The following is a 12,161-nucleotide window of genomic DNA, read 5'->3' as shown; positions in this document are numbered from 1 at the left end:
CTGTCTCTAGACCAGAACTGGCAAACTATAGTCTGAGGATTAAATGCAACTTGCTACTGTTTTTATAAATAAAGTTTTATTGGAACACATCCATGGCCGCTCATTTACATACTTGGTATGAAAGCAGCCACGAACAATACCAGAGTTGAATGGGGGTGTGATAGGGACCACCTGGTCTGCAAAGCCTGGAGATTCACTAACCAGCCCTTTATTTCAAAAAGTCTGTTTACTCCTAGCGCTAGAGAATAACCTAGAATACTTACAGGGCTCATTCCACTTGTTTCCCTTATTTCAGGAAACACAATCCTAACCTTCCTGTTAACCAATGTCTGAAAACTATTGTTCTATACGCTGTGTCCGGTTTTCAAGTTTGTTAAGATGAAAGTCAGGTTTGGGGCCAGGGTGAGGTTAGTGAAGCACTTTCCTCAGGTACAAATTTTCAGGGAGTGACAAAAAACTCAGTAATAGGGGTAAAATCAAAATTAATGCAAAAAATCTATGTGAAGCAAAATATCAAAATTTTAAATAAGGATAGTATCAGTAATAGTGTGGAGCCAAGCCATACTGGAGCTGAAGCAAAAGGAAAAATTAATACTGACCCTGTCTTTATTTAAAATTTGACTTTTTTCCAACATGGATTATTTTTTTTTGCATCAAATTTGATTTTCTCAAAGTATTGCATTAAAATGTTACCGATCTCAATTACTGAGTTTTCTGGGGCATCCTGAAATTCGGCACCTGAGGCCAGTGACTCACTCTCCTTAGCCCTCCTGCTGTGTCCAACTCTTTCCGACCCCATGGACATAGCCCACCAGGCTCCTCTGTCCATGGGATTCTTCAGGCAAGAATACTGGAGCAGGTTGCCATGCCCTCCTCCAGGGGATCTTCCCAACCCAGGGATCAAACCAGCGTCTCTTACATTGCCGAAATGGCCAAGTGGGTTCTTTACTGCTTAGCACCACCTGGGAAGCCCCCAGCCCAATCCCGGTGGACAGTAAACCCGGTGTCTGTTATTCCATCAAAGGGGGAATGGACGACTCCAGGAACAAGTCTCTTGCCAAGCAGAATCATACTAATGTGTTACAACTACAAGGGTTTCAATGTTTTCTTTCTCAGAAAATGCTGCAATGTGAAGAGCCATTCTGCTCTAATTACTTCTATCTGCAACTGCAGTCTTCTGTGAACAGTTCCCATACGTATCCATGTTGTAGACAGGAACACAGTGTAAGAATATAAACACTTACCATTAAATAATATATATGCACACAGACAATGGGACTATAAAACAATACCATAATTATGTAACATCTAGTCAACACATCTGCATTATGACACATAACAAGAACACCATCCACAGCAAGTGCTACCGAGTCAATGTATTGACTGGTGAAAGCAGGAGTCCAGCTCTGAACACACGAATCCAACTCAAAGCAAATCAACCAGCAAAGTCCCTGTCCTGGTGCTGTAGGAGCACCGTCTTCGGAAGCCAGCCAGCTCATTTCCCAAGTATCCCCCGCTCCCGCTCCTCTATGGCGAATGGAGCAGAAGAGCACTGCGCAAACTGAAGACGCCCATCCACGCGCCAGGTACAGAGCTGCTACACAGAGTCCAGTTTCTGCATATGATCTATTTTATTTTCTAAGGCACAGGTGCAAAAACACGCCTGCAAGTGTGATGACCAAAAAGAGCATTTTTCTTTTCAAAAGATTTGTTTGGAGTAGTTGCTTTACAATGTGGTGTTAAGTTTCTACCGTACAGAAAAGTGACTCAGCTAGATCCTCTCCTTTATGTACATCTAACCTCTTCGCTCCGGATTTCCTTTCCATTCAGGCCACCACAGCGCACTGAGAGTTCCCTGTGCTACCCAGCAGGTTCTCGCTAGCTCCCTATTAGTCTCTCAGGCATAGTAGCAACAGTGTGTGCGCGTCAGTGCCCGTCTCCCGGGCCCTGCCATCCCTTCCCCCTTGGTATCCATTCGTCTGTGCTCTCTACATCTATGTCTCTATTTCTGCTTGGTAAGTAAGATTGTTTATACCAGCTTTTTTCAGATTCCACACATATGTGTGAATAAATGACATCTGTTTTTTTCTTTCTGACTTACGTCACTCTGTACGACAATGACTGTCTCTAGGTCCATCTATGTCTATAAATGACCCAATTTTGTTCTTTTTTGTGGCTGAGAAATATTCCATTGTGTATTGTGTGTATATACATACACACACACACCCCCACATCCTCTTTATCCGCTGCTCTGTTGATGGACATTTAGGGTGTTTCCATATCCTGGTTATTATAAACAGTGCTGCAGTGAATATTAAGGCTCGTGTATCTTTTTGAACTATGGTTTGTTCGTTTTTTCTGGGTATGTGTCCTCCAAAAGAGTTTCTTTTCTTAATTTAAAACATTATGCCAGCAACAACTATGGATCTAGAGATGATTACACTACGTGAGGTAAGTCAGACAAAGACAAATATATGGTATTACTTATATGTGGAATCTAATTTTAAGAAAAAGATACAAATGAACTTACCTACAAAATAGAAGCAGACTTACAGATCCTGAAAACAAACTATGGTTCCCAAAGGGGAGACGTGGCGGGGAAGGATACACTAGGAGCTGAGGATGGACGTGGGCCCACTCCTCCATGTGACTCGGGCGACCGAGGACCCGCTGAACAGCACAGGGGACGCTGCTCAGCCTTCTGTGACAATCTACACGGAAAAGGAATAAATTCGTGTACACGTGTCACTGAGTCACTTTGCTGTACACTTGAAACTGACCCAGCACTGGAAGTCAACTCTACTCCAATAAAATCAAGGTATTTTTGAAAATATTATGGTGTTAAATTTGGTGAAGAAACAAAAAACTATGAAAGGAAAGGTTTTAATTTTTGTGAAGAAACAGTCTAGAACTCATGAAACTCAAATACATGTAACAACACAATGCACACTCATGAAGTGCTTCACACCCTGCTCTCCCCGTGTGTCCTGACCTGGCCTGAGGCCAGTTACCCCCCAGCGTGCTCACCTGCAAGCCTGACCAGCAGACCCCGCCCGGCGGAGACCCAGCCCCGCGCACCACGAGGGGGCTCACCGCACCCCCGCCCGCCGTGCCCCCTCTCTCGCACCCTCCACTGTCCTGGCAGACGCTTCATCCTCAGGATTACATTCAAGGGCCTTGAAATCTAACTCTTCACACTAATTCTCAGTTTTTCACTAACTTTAGGGCTGGGACCACGGTCCCTGTAGTCTCCCCCAGGTGCCAGGCACACAGGGCAAGCCCTTGACTTCCGTGGAACGAGACTCCTCTTAACGAAGGTGGATTAGACCCGCGTCTTTCTGCCATCCTTCCCTCCCAGGGAGAGTGACCCTCGGCGCACCCTGGTCTGCACCACGAGGACGCCAGTCGCACCTGACGGTGGGCCTCCTGAAGACACAGCCGTGTCCCCTGCAGGCTTGCATCCTCAGCACTTGCAATGCGCCCACCACACTGGACACACTCAATACATATTGCAGCTTCTATTTTAACAGTTATTATTAACTCAACCTTGCAGCTCTTCGTTTACTCCTCACAACTCTACAAATACCTTTCGCCTTCCCACCTCCGTTATGGAGATGAAGACACAGAAACAAAGATTCAGCAACTTCGCAACATCACCCACGAGCAAGTGAGGGGCGCTGTCTGCCCCCGGGACCTCTCTTCTTCACCTGCGTGTCTGTCACTGGATGGTGGTTGACTCAGGTTGTCGTGGGAATCCATACAGATTTATGCCGGAAAATCCGATTTGCTATTTGCACACTCAAATTATCTGTAAAAGGTAATACAGTCCAAATTCCTCCTTGGTCTACTGAGGAACTAAAAGAATGACATTTAGCAACCTGTCCAAAGTTCAGAGTCACCAGGACTAAAGCCTGGCGTCAAGGACCAGTGCTCCCTCCGTGCGAGCTTGCCATCATGGCTCTTCAAGAAGCAAAACACACACCTCAAAACTCCCGAGATGCCAGTAATACCTAATGGAAGCATTTGCGCTTTTTAAAACCAAGCATCTTTCTTCACTGTTTAGAATGTCAGCACTGACATCCCTGGGTTTATTTATTCCCTTACGACTAACATATGGCATTCACGACCAGATGGACTTGAAAAAGCACCTTTAGCTGCACCAAGCCAGGCTAGTTCTGACTTCAAGGAAGATGCTGAGACCTTGGTGAGGCTAAAATGAATTTTCTCACATCATTTAAATAATTGTTTGCTTGGTTTCCAGCTACTTTAATATGAGAACTGAATAGAATTGCTTTGCTTACTTTTGAAAACCATTATCCAAATAGACTTGAACGAGGAGGAGGAAAAGAGCTAGCTAAGAGTAAAACGACTACCCCACGCTGCTGGGTAACAGAGCTGGTGAGACCTGCCCTTGGGTGCAACAAGCCACGGTCTGGCACTAAGAGGCAATGGTGAGTTTGGTTTTGTCTCTGACATTGTCGTAAGTTTCTCTGAAGTCTTCTTACTCCCCTGAAATGGTGAATGAACACCCATTACCACTCCATACTCACTTTAGTCTTAAAATATACGCCTGAAATATTTTTATACAGTCATGTTGAAAATTTATGATATCAATATTTAGTGTAGTATTTTTGTGATCACTTTGAATTTAATATTCTTCACGGTACATAAAGCCTCTAGAATAAACGTACTTCCTAATCAAATGTGACCCCTGTTGCTAAGATTGCTAGGCCCCCCAGTGCAAAGTTTCTGAAGTGGCACCTGCCTGTTCACATCATTTTAACTTAGATCTATACAAAAATGTGAAACTTTGTCAAGTCACCCTGAAATTTTCACCTAATCGGTCTTTCAAACAAACCCCATTCTGCAATGTTGGCTTTTGCTTAATAGAGTTATGATTCACTCAGTGAATTTAAATAGAGGTTTACGCAACATCAAATCTCTTAGGTTTTCCCCCAAATTAATATTTTGAACACAAAATACTCTGTCAACACTTTTTATATGAATAAAATACTTACATTAATAAAATTTTCCATCAGAATAACATGAAAATAAATCTTTATTTGCAGGTTAGAGCAGTGCCATCAGCGACGCCAGGACAGACAGGACCCGGCCAGCCAAGCACGCCCTGACGGAGGGCAGGGAGCACACCCGTCCACACTGGGGCCCCAGAGTGCTGGCTCCGTGCCCTGCACCCAGCCCCCGAGGCCCAGGTGGTCCAGGGCAGGTGGGGCAAAGGCAGGCCTGTGTGACCCCAGGGGCCATTCTCACAGGTGCCTGATAAGATATTCTTGAATGACTTGTCCCTTCCCACCATCTGGCACCTGTCATGAGAAAAATGAAGGAGAATTTCCTGTAAAGTATCGAAAGTACGAGGACAGGTTTTACTAGTTTCTCAAAACTACCTCATCCTCCTAAAGAATCTTTATTGCTGAACTGGAAGGATCCCTCCACCTCTGTCCCCCTACAATCCACTGGTCCACTTAGATGAAGAAGAACCTGAGAGAGAGCAAAGGAGGGAAGAACCCACACAGAGTCGTCTATTCCTCGTGGTTTCCACGTTCTTGGAGGAGGAAGAAAATAGAACTATTCAATGACTTGAAAAAATAGGAAGCTAGTAATGGAAAAAAGAGTTCTTGGCTGAATCAGAAAGTACTTGAAAACCTCCAAGACAGCCCCAGAAAGGCAAGATGGGCACAGATCACAACCACCTCCCCGGGAATCCCGGGCATTCAAGTGCCCAGGGCGGCGCAGGCTCAGCACAGGAGCAGGGGGAAGGCAGCAGGGGGCCTGCTTCCCAGAGCTGCCTGCCCGGGGGGAGTGGACTCGAGCAACACGAAACCCGCCCAAGGGAGGCACGCCTCATCCAAAGGAGCAGAAGAAATCAACGATTTCCGAAATTCTCAAAGGGGCTCATGCTGAACATCAACTCAGTTTCTGGTTTTATAGGGAAAAAAAAAAATCCCATGATAATCCTAGGGCATCAAACATTTTGCTATACTTCTGCTTGATTTTGATGAGTGTGTGTATGTATATATAATGAGCGTATATATATTTATACATACAGTAAGTGTATAACACATACATAAACATATACACTAACATATATTTAGCACAAGGATGTAAGTACATATACAAATATAATAATATACTATATTAACAAACATTAGTGCTTGATAAATACTAATAAATATTAACTGAAAGAGTGGGTTGCTGGCCAGAGCTTAGAAAATATGTTCATTGAAAAGATATTTTTCGGGAATTTCCTGGCAGTCCAGCGGTTAGGACTCTGTGCTTTCACTCCTGAGGGCCCAGATTCAAATCCCTGGTTAGAAACTGCGATCCCACAAGCCATGCTGCATGTGCAAAAAAAAAGAAAGATACTTTTTTTCTCACATTCTTTTGCAAGGGACAAACTAAAACCTTCAAAGTAATTCACTTTCATGCATTAAATTACATTTCAAAAGTATCTTATTAAAGGTGATACAGGAGCTGTTGTCAACAACTCATTAACAGAAGCCTTGTTCTAAATTAATATCATCAACAGAACTTTTAGTGGCGCAAATCTGAATGTAGAAAACAAATGTGTTGCAACAAGCCACACTACTCCTGGTGATGAGTGACAAAGCCGCCCAGCGCGATTCTCCAAGTCCGAGGCAGAACAAAAAGGAAAGCCATGTGCTATGAACTGTGGGTTTGGACTTGAGGTTCCAGGCTAAGATCCCAATACCCTGGGCAACAAGACCTATGGCTGGGGGTGCGGGCGAAGCTCACCCCGGGAGGGGGATGGAAGCCCAGAGGCCAGGGCTCAGACACGCCCCTCTGCACCCTGGGGTGGGTTTCAGTGAAACAGACGGCTGGGGGGAAAGACAGAACGAAATCCTTTCCTGAGGTTTTAACATTTCACAATCGAAGTCTCAATCCCCCAGAGTATCAAAGGTGTGTCTTCAGGGCGTGGCAAACCCAAGCCCCATCCTGACTAACCCTTCCTCTGTAAGCTGGGAGTTCAGGGACACAGTTAGGGTGCAACAGTGGAGCCTCTCAGGAGACAGGAGTCACCTCGTTTCAGATGTCCTGCCGCCGAGCACAGGCTACCGGGGAAGCGTGTGAAAGGGGTACTTGTGCTGACAAGCATCTGAAGACCCCTGCGAAATGACCCTAATCAATGAATCTGCCTGTGAAACACCATTTTGTAACATGAAGGGAGCTTCCCATGTGGCTCAGAGGTTGGGAAGAGCCCTTGGAGGAAGACACGGCAACCCACTCCAGTATTTTCACCTGGGAAATTCCATGGGCACAGGAGCTTGGCAGGCTACAGTCCACGGGGCCGCATAGAGTCGGACAAGACTGAGCAACTGAGCACGCACACATCTCAATAAGCACGGCCTGAGGACCTACTAGGTCCCAGATGCACAGCACCACAGCTTAACACAATGCACACGAATGCTAATCTTCCGCTTGTATTTGTCTGCTGAATAAATTAGGTTAAGAGTCTGATTATCATTTTGAGGTGATAAAATTGCACTGGATGAACAACTGGGAATATACAGAAAACTACTGAACTGTGCGCTAGACGAGGGTAGAGCTTACATTATGCAAATTATCTCCCAAAAGCTGTTATTAAAATTTTTTCTATAGCAAATTATTTTTTTAAAAAACAGTAATTTCTTAATTTTTTTACATCTAAAATGGCAACCCACTCCAGTGTTCTTGCCTGGAGAATCCCAGGGACGGGGGAGCCTGGTGGGCTGCCATCTATGGTGTCGCACAGAGTCGGACACGACTGAAGCGACTTAGCAGCAGCAGCAGCAGCATGTAATAAAATGCCGTTATCTAACACTGGTGAATGGAAACACTAAGGACTGCCGTAACTAGGCTTCTAAGTCATATCCAACTCTTTGTGACCCACGGGCTGCAGCGCACCAGGCTCCTCTGTCCTCTACTACCTCCTGGAGTTTGCTCAAACTCATGTCCAGTGAGTCGGTGATGTTATCTAATCATCTCGTCCTCTGCTGTCCCCACCACCTTCTCCTCCTGCCCTAATCATTCTCAGCACCAGGGTTTTTTCCAATTAGCTAGCTCTTCATATCATGTGGCCAAAGTATTAGAGCTTCAGCATCAGTTCTTCCAATGGATATTTGGGGTTGATTTCCTTTAGGATTGACTAGTTTGACTTCCTTGCTGTCCAAGGGACTCTCAAGAATCTTCTCCAGCACCACAGTTTAAAAGCATCAGAAGTGCGCTCGGCGGCCCCGCGGATCTGTCTCTTGCTTCAGCAGTGTTTGGACGGAACAGACCCAGGGACTCCCCTTGCTCCAGCCTCCGACCTCCCCCCAACCCTTTTTCCAGTCGCAACCTTCGGAGTCAGCCACTCAGCTGTCCGCGATCACTGGGACGAGCCACCATTTTTTAACTCCTTATTATTACCGACCAATCATGAGCTCCCAGATTCGTCAGAATTATTCTACCGAGGTGGAGGCGGCCATCAACCGCCTGGTTAACATGCAACTGCGGGCCTCCTGCACCTACCTCTCTCTGGGCTTCTATTTCGACGGCGACGATGTGGCCCTGGAGGGTGTGGGTCACTTTTTTCGCGAACTGGCCAAGGAGAAGCGCGAGGGCGCGGAGCGTCTCTTGAAACTGCAAAACCAGCGTGGCGGCTGCGCCCTCTTCCTGGACGTGCAGAAGCCATCTCAAGATGAGTGGGGTAAAACCCAGGACACTATGGAGGCCGCCCTTCTCGTAAAGAAGAACCTGAATCAAGCCCTGTTGGATCTGCATGGCCTGGCTTCTGCCCGCGGAGACCCCCACATCTGTGACTTCCTGGAGAACCACTTCCTAGATGAGGAAGTGAAACTCATCAAGAAGATGGGTGACCACCTGACCAACCTCCGCAGGCTGGCTGGTCCCCAGGCTGGGTTGGGCGAGTATCTCTTCGAAAGGCTCACCCTCAAGCACGACTAGGAGCTTCTGGAGACCAGTGGCCAATGAAGAACCCACCTAACATCAGGGCTGCCTGAAGCCCCTCTCTGCAGCTACTAGGCAGCTTTTTTAACACCCTGGAGCCCTCTCTCAAGCCTTGGACCATATGGAAACAATAAAGCTTTTTGCAGCATAAAAAATAAAATAAAATAAAAGCATCAATTCTTTGGGCTCAGCCTTCTTTACGGTCCAACTCTCACATCCATACATGACTACTGGAAAAACTATAGCTTTGACTTTATGGATCTTTGTCAGCAGAGTGATGTCTCTGCTTTTTAATGTGCTATCTAGGTTTGTCACAGCTTTCCTTCCAGGGAGCAAATGCCTTTTAATTTCATGGCTGCAGTCACCTTCCACAGTGATTGTAGAGCCCGAGAAAAGAAAATCTGTCACTGCCTCCACTTTTTCCCTTTCTATTTGCCATGAAGTGACAGGATCAGATGCCATGATCTTAGTTTTTGAATGCTGAGTTTTAAGCCAGCCTTTTCACCCTTCTCTTTCACCTTCACCAAGAGGCTATTTAGTTTCTCTTTACTTTCTGTCATTACAGTGGTTATCATCTGCATATCTAAGGTTGATACTTCTCCCAGCAATCTTGATTCCAGCTTGGGATTCAGTCAGCCTGGTATTTCTCATGATGTACTCTACATATAAAATAAATAAGTAGGGTTACAATATCCAGCATTGTCATACTCCTTTCCCAATTTTGAGACAGTCTGTTGTTCCATGTCTGGTTCAAACTGCTGCTTCTTGATCCACATACAGTTTTCTCAGGAGGCAAGTAAGGCGGTGTAGTATTCCCATATCTTTAAGAATTTTCCAGTTTGTTGTGATCCACACAGTCAAAGGCTTTAGCATAGTCAATGAAGCAGAAGCAGATATTTTTCTGGAATTTCCTTGCTGTCTCTATGATCCAACGGATGTTGGCAATTTGATTTCTGGTTCCTCTGCTTTTCCTAAATCCAGCTTGAACATCTGGAAGTTCCAGCTTCATGTACTGCTGAAGACTAGCTTGAAGGATTTTGAACATTACCTTATTTGCATGTGAAATGAACGCAATTGTGCAGTAGTTTGAACATTCTTTGGCATTGTTCTTTGGGACTGGAATGAAAACTGACCTTTTCCAGTCCTGTGGCCACTGCTGAGTTTTTCAAATTTGCTGGCATATTAAGTACAGCACTTCGACAGCATCATCTTTTAGGATTTAAAATAGCTGGGCTGGAATCCCACCACCCCCACTCGCTCTGTTTGTTGTGAAGCTTCCCAAGGACCACTTGACTTGGCACTCTAGGACGTCCGGCTCTGGGTGAGTGATCACACCATCCTGGTTATCCAGGTCATTAAGACCTTTTTTTGTACAGTTCTTCTGTGTATTCTTGCCACCTCTTCTTAATATCTTCTGCTTCTGTAGGTCCATACCATTTCTGTCCTTTATTCTGCCCATCCTTGCATGAAATATTCCCTTGATATCTGCAATTTTCTTGAAGAGATCTCTAGTCTTTCCAATTCTATTGTTTTCCTCTATTACTTTGCATTGTTCACTTAAGAAGACTTTCTTATCTCTCCTTGCTATTTTCTGGAACTCTGCATTCAGTTGGGAATATCTTCTTCTCCTTTGCCTCTCGCTTTTCTTTCCTCAGCTATTTGTAAAGCTTCCTCAGACTATCGCTTTGCCCTGTTGCATGTCTTTTTCTTGAGGATGGTTTTGGTCACCACCTCCTGTACAAAGTTACAAACCTCCATCCATAGTTCTTCAGGCACTCTGTCTATTAGATCTAATCCCTTGAATCTATTCACACCTCCACTGCATAATCGTAAGGGATTTGATAAATCACCCCAAACAGAGTGGCCTAAACCTCCACCTGCCTCAGCCTCTGTGGGCTGCAGATCTGGACTGGGCACAGCTCTGCTCCATGGTGTCTGGGGTCTTGGCTGAGAAGCAAGAAGAGTAGAACGCAGAGTCACCTGCCAGTCACTGGCAGAAACACCTACCAGTGTTTCTCGCCTGCCGGGAGGCTGCTGACTGGGGCCTCAGGATGGCTCGTTTAGGGCCTTGCCACATGCTCTTCCTGCAAGAGCTGGCTGACCTTCACAGCACGGTGCTGGCTTTCCCTACAGCAAGTGTCCTCAAAGAGAAGCCAGGCGAAAACTGGACCGTGTTTTTAAGATCTAGCTTGGAAGTCACACAGCATCACTTCTGCCACACCAGCGGGTGAGGTGGGTCACACGCCTGGCCCCGGGGTCACAGAGAAGGAGCAGAGACTTGCCTCCTGGCCAAGTCCCATAGTGAGGCCGTCTGCAGGACGGGAGGCGCCACTGGGGCCACTGAGGAGAACAGAGTCTGTAATGCAATCTCAATCTTCCGGAAGACCAGCAAATTAAAAGTCTGGGTTGGTGGGCTCCCCTGGCGGTCCACTGGTTAAGACTCCGAGCCTCTAGTGCAGGGGGCGTGGCTTTGCTCCCTGTTCCGGGAGCTAAGACCTCGCATGCCAGGTGAGGTGACCAAAATCTTTTTTTAAAAAGTCTGGGTTACCCAGCATTTAACATGACGATGATGTGTCAGTCGCTCAGTCACGTCCGACTCTTTGCGACCCCATGGACTGTAGCCCGCCAGGCTCCTCTGTCCATGGGATTCTCCAGGCAGGAATACAGGAGTGTGTTGCCATTCCCTTCTCCAGGGAATCTTCCTGACCCAGGGATCAAACCCAGGCCTCCTGCATTGCAGGCAGGTTCTTTACCATCTGAGCCACCAGGACCCCATCAAGTTGTACTTTACACCTCGTGAGTGAACCTCTTATTACCCGTAACAAGGTGTAACTTTGAGGCTGCACCCAATATTGCTAGGTTGCTCTGCCCCAGTGAACACAGTATTGTGACCCTGAGTCAACAGGTGATGATTCAGCTTCACCCCCGGTGACCACTGGGCAGCGAGCTTCTCTGGAAAACAACTCAGACAGGCGAAAGTGCCGCTGTGGAGGCAGAATCATCTGGGCCCACAGGCCGCACGCCCCACGCACAGGGCACTAACCTCTCAGGATGGCACGTGGCCTGGGGGCAGAGCTGTGCCCTCCTCCACCCCACCCCTGAAGTCTCCAGCACACCGTGCTCACTGAATGGCGGAGGAAAGAAGGAGGGGAAGGCAGGAATATTCACAACTGTGAATTAGAGAGCACTACTCC

The 12,161-nt window shown here is 46.4% G+C and overlaps 1 protein-coding gene and 1 pseudogene across 2 annotated transcripts in view; one reads left to right on the top strand and one right to left on the bottom strand.

Moving 5' to 3' along the window:
- TRAF3 (TNF receptor associated factor 3) overlaps window positions 1–12,161 on the bottom strand; it is a 116,495-nt gene that overhangs the window by 63,890 nt on the left and 40,444 nt on the right. The gene's annotated exons all lie outside the window — the stretch shown is intronic.
- Window positions 8,235–9,125, top strand: LOC783220 (ferritin light chain-like pseudogene; annotated as a pseudogene).

This window comes from Bos taurus, chromosome 21 (assembly GCF_002263795.3).
Source record: "Bos taurus isolate L1 Dominette 01449 registration number 42190680 breed Hereford chromosome 21, ARS-UCD2.0, whole genome shotgun sequence".
NCBI classification, from domain to species: domain Eukaryota; kingdom Metazoa; phylum Chordata; class Mammalia; order Artiodactyla; family Bovidae; genus Bos; species Bos taurus.
Note: the sequence above shows the minus strand (reverse complement) of the source record. Positions and strands in the feature narration are given on the sequence as shown.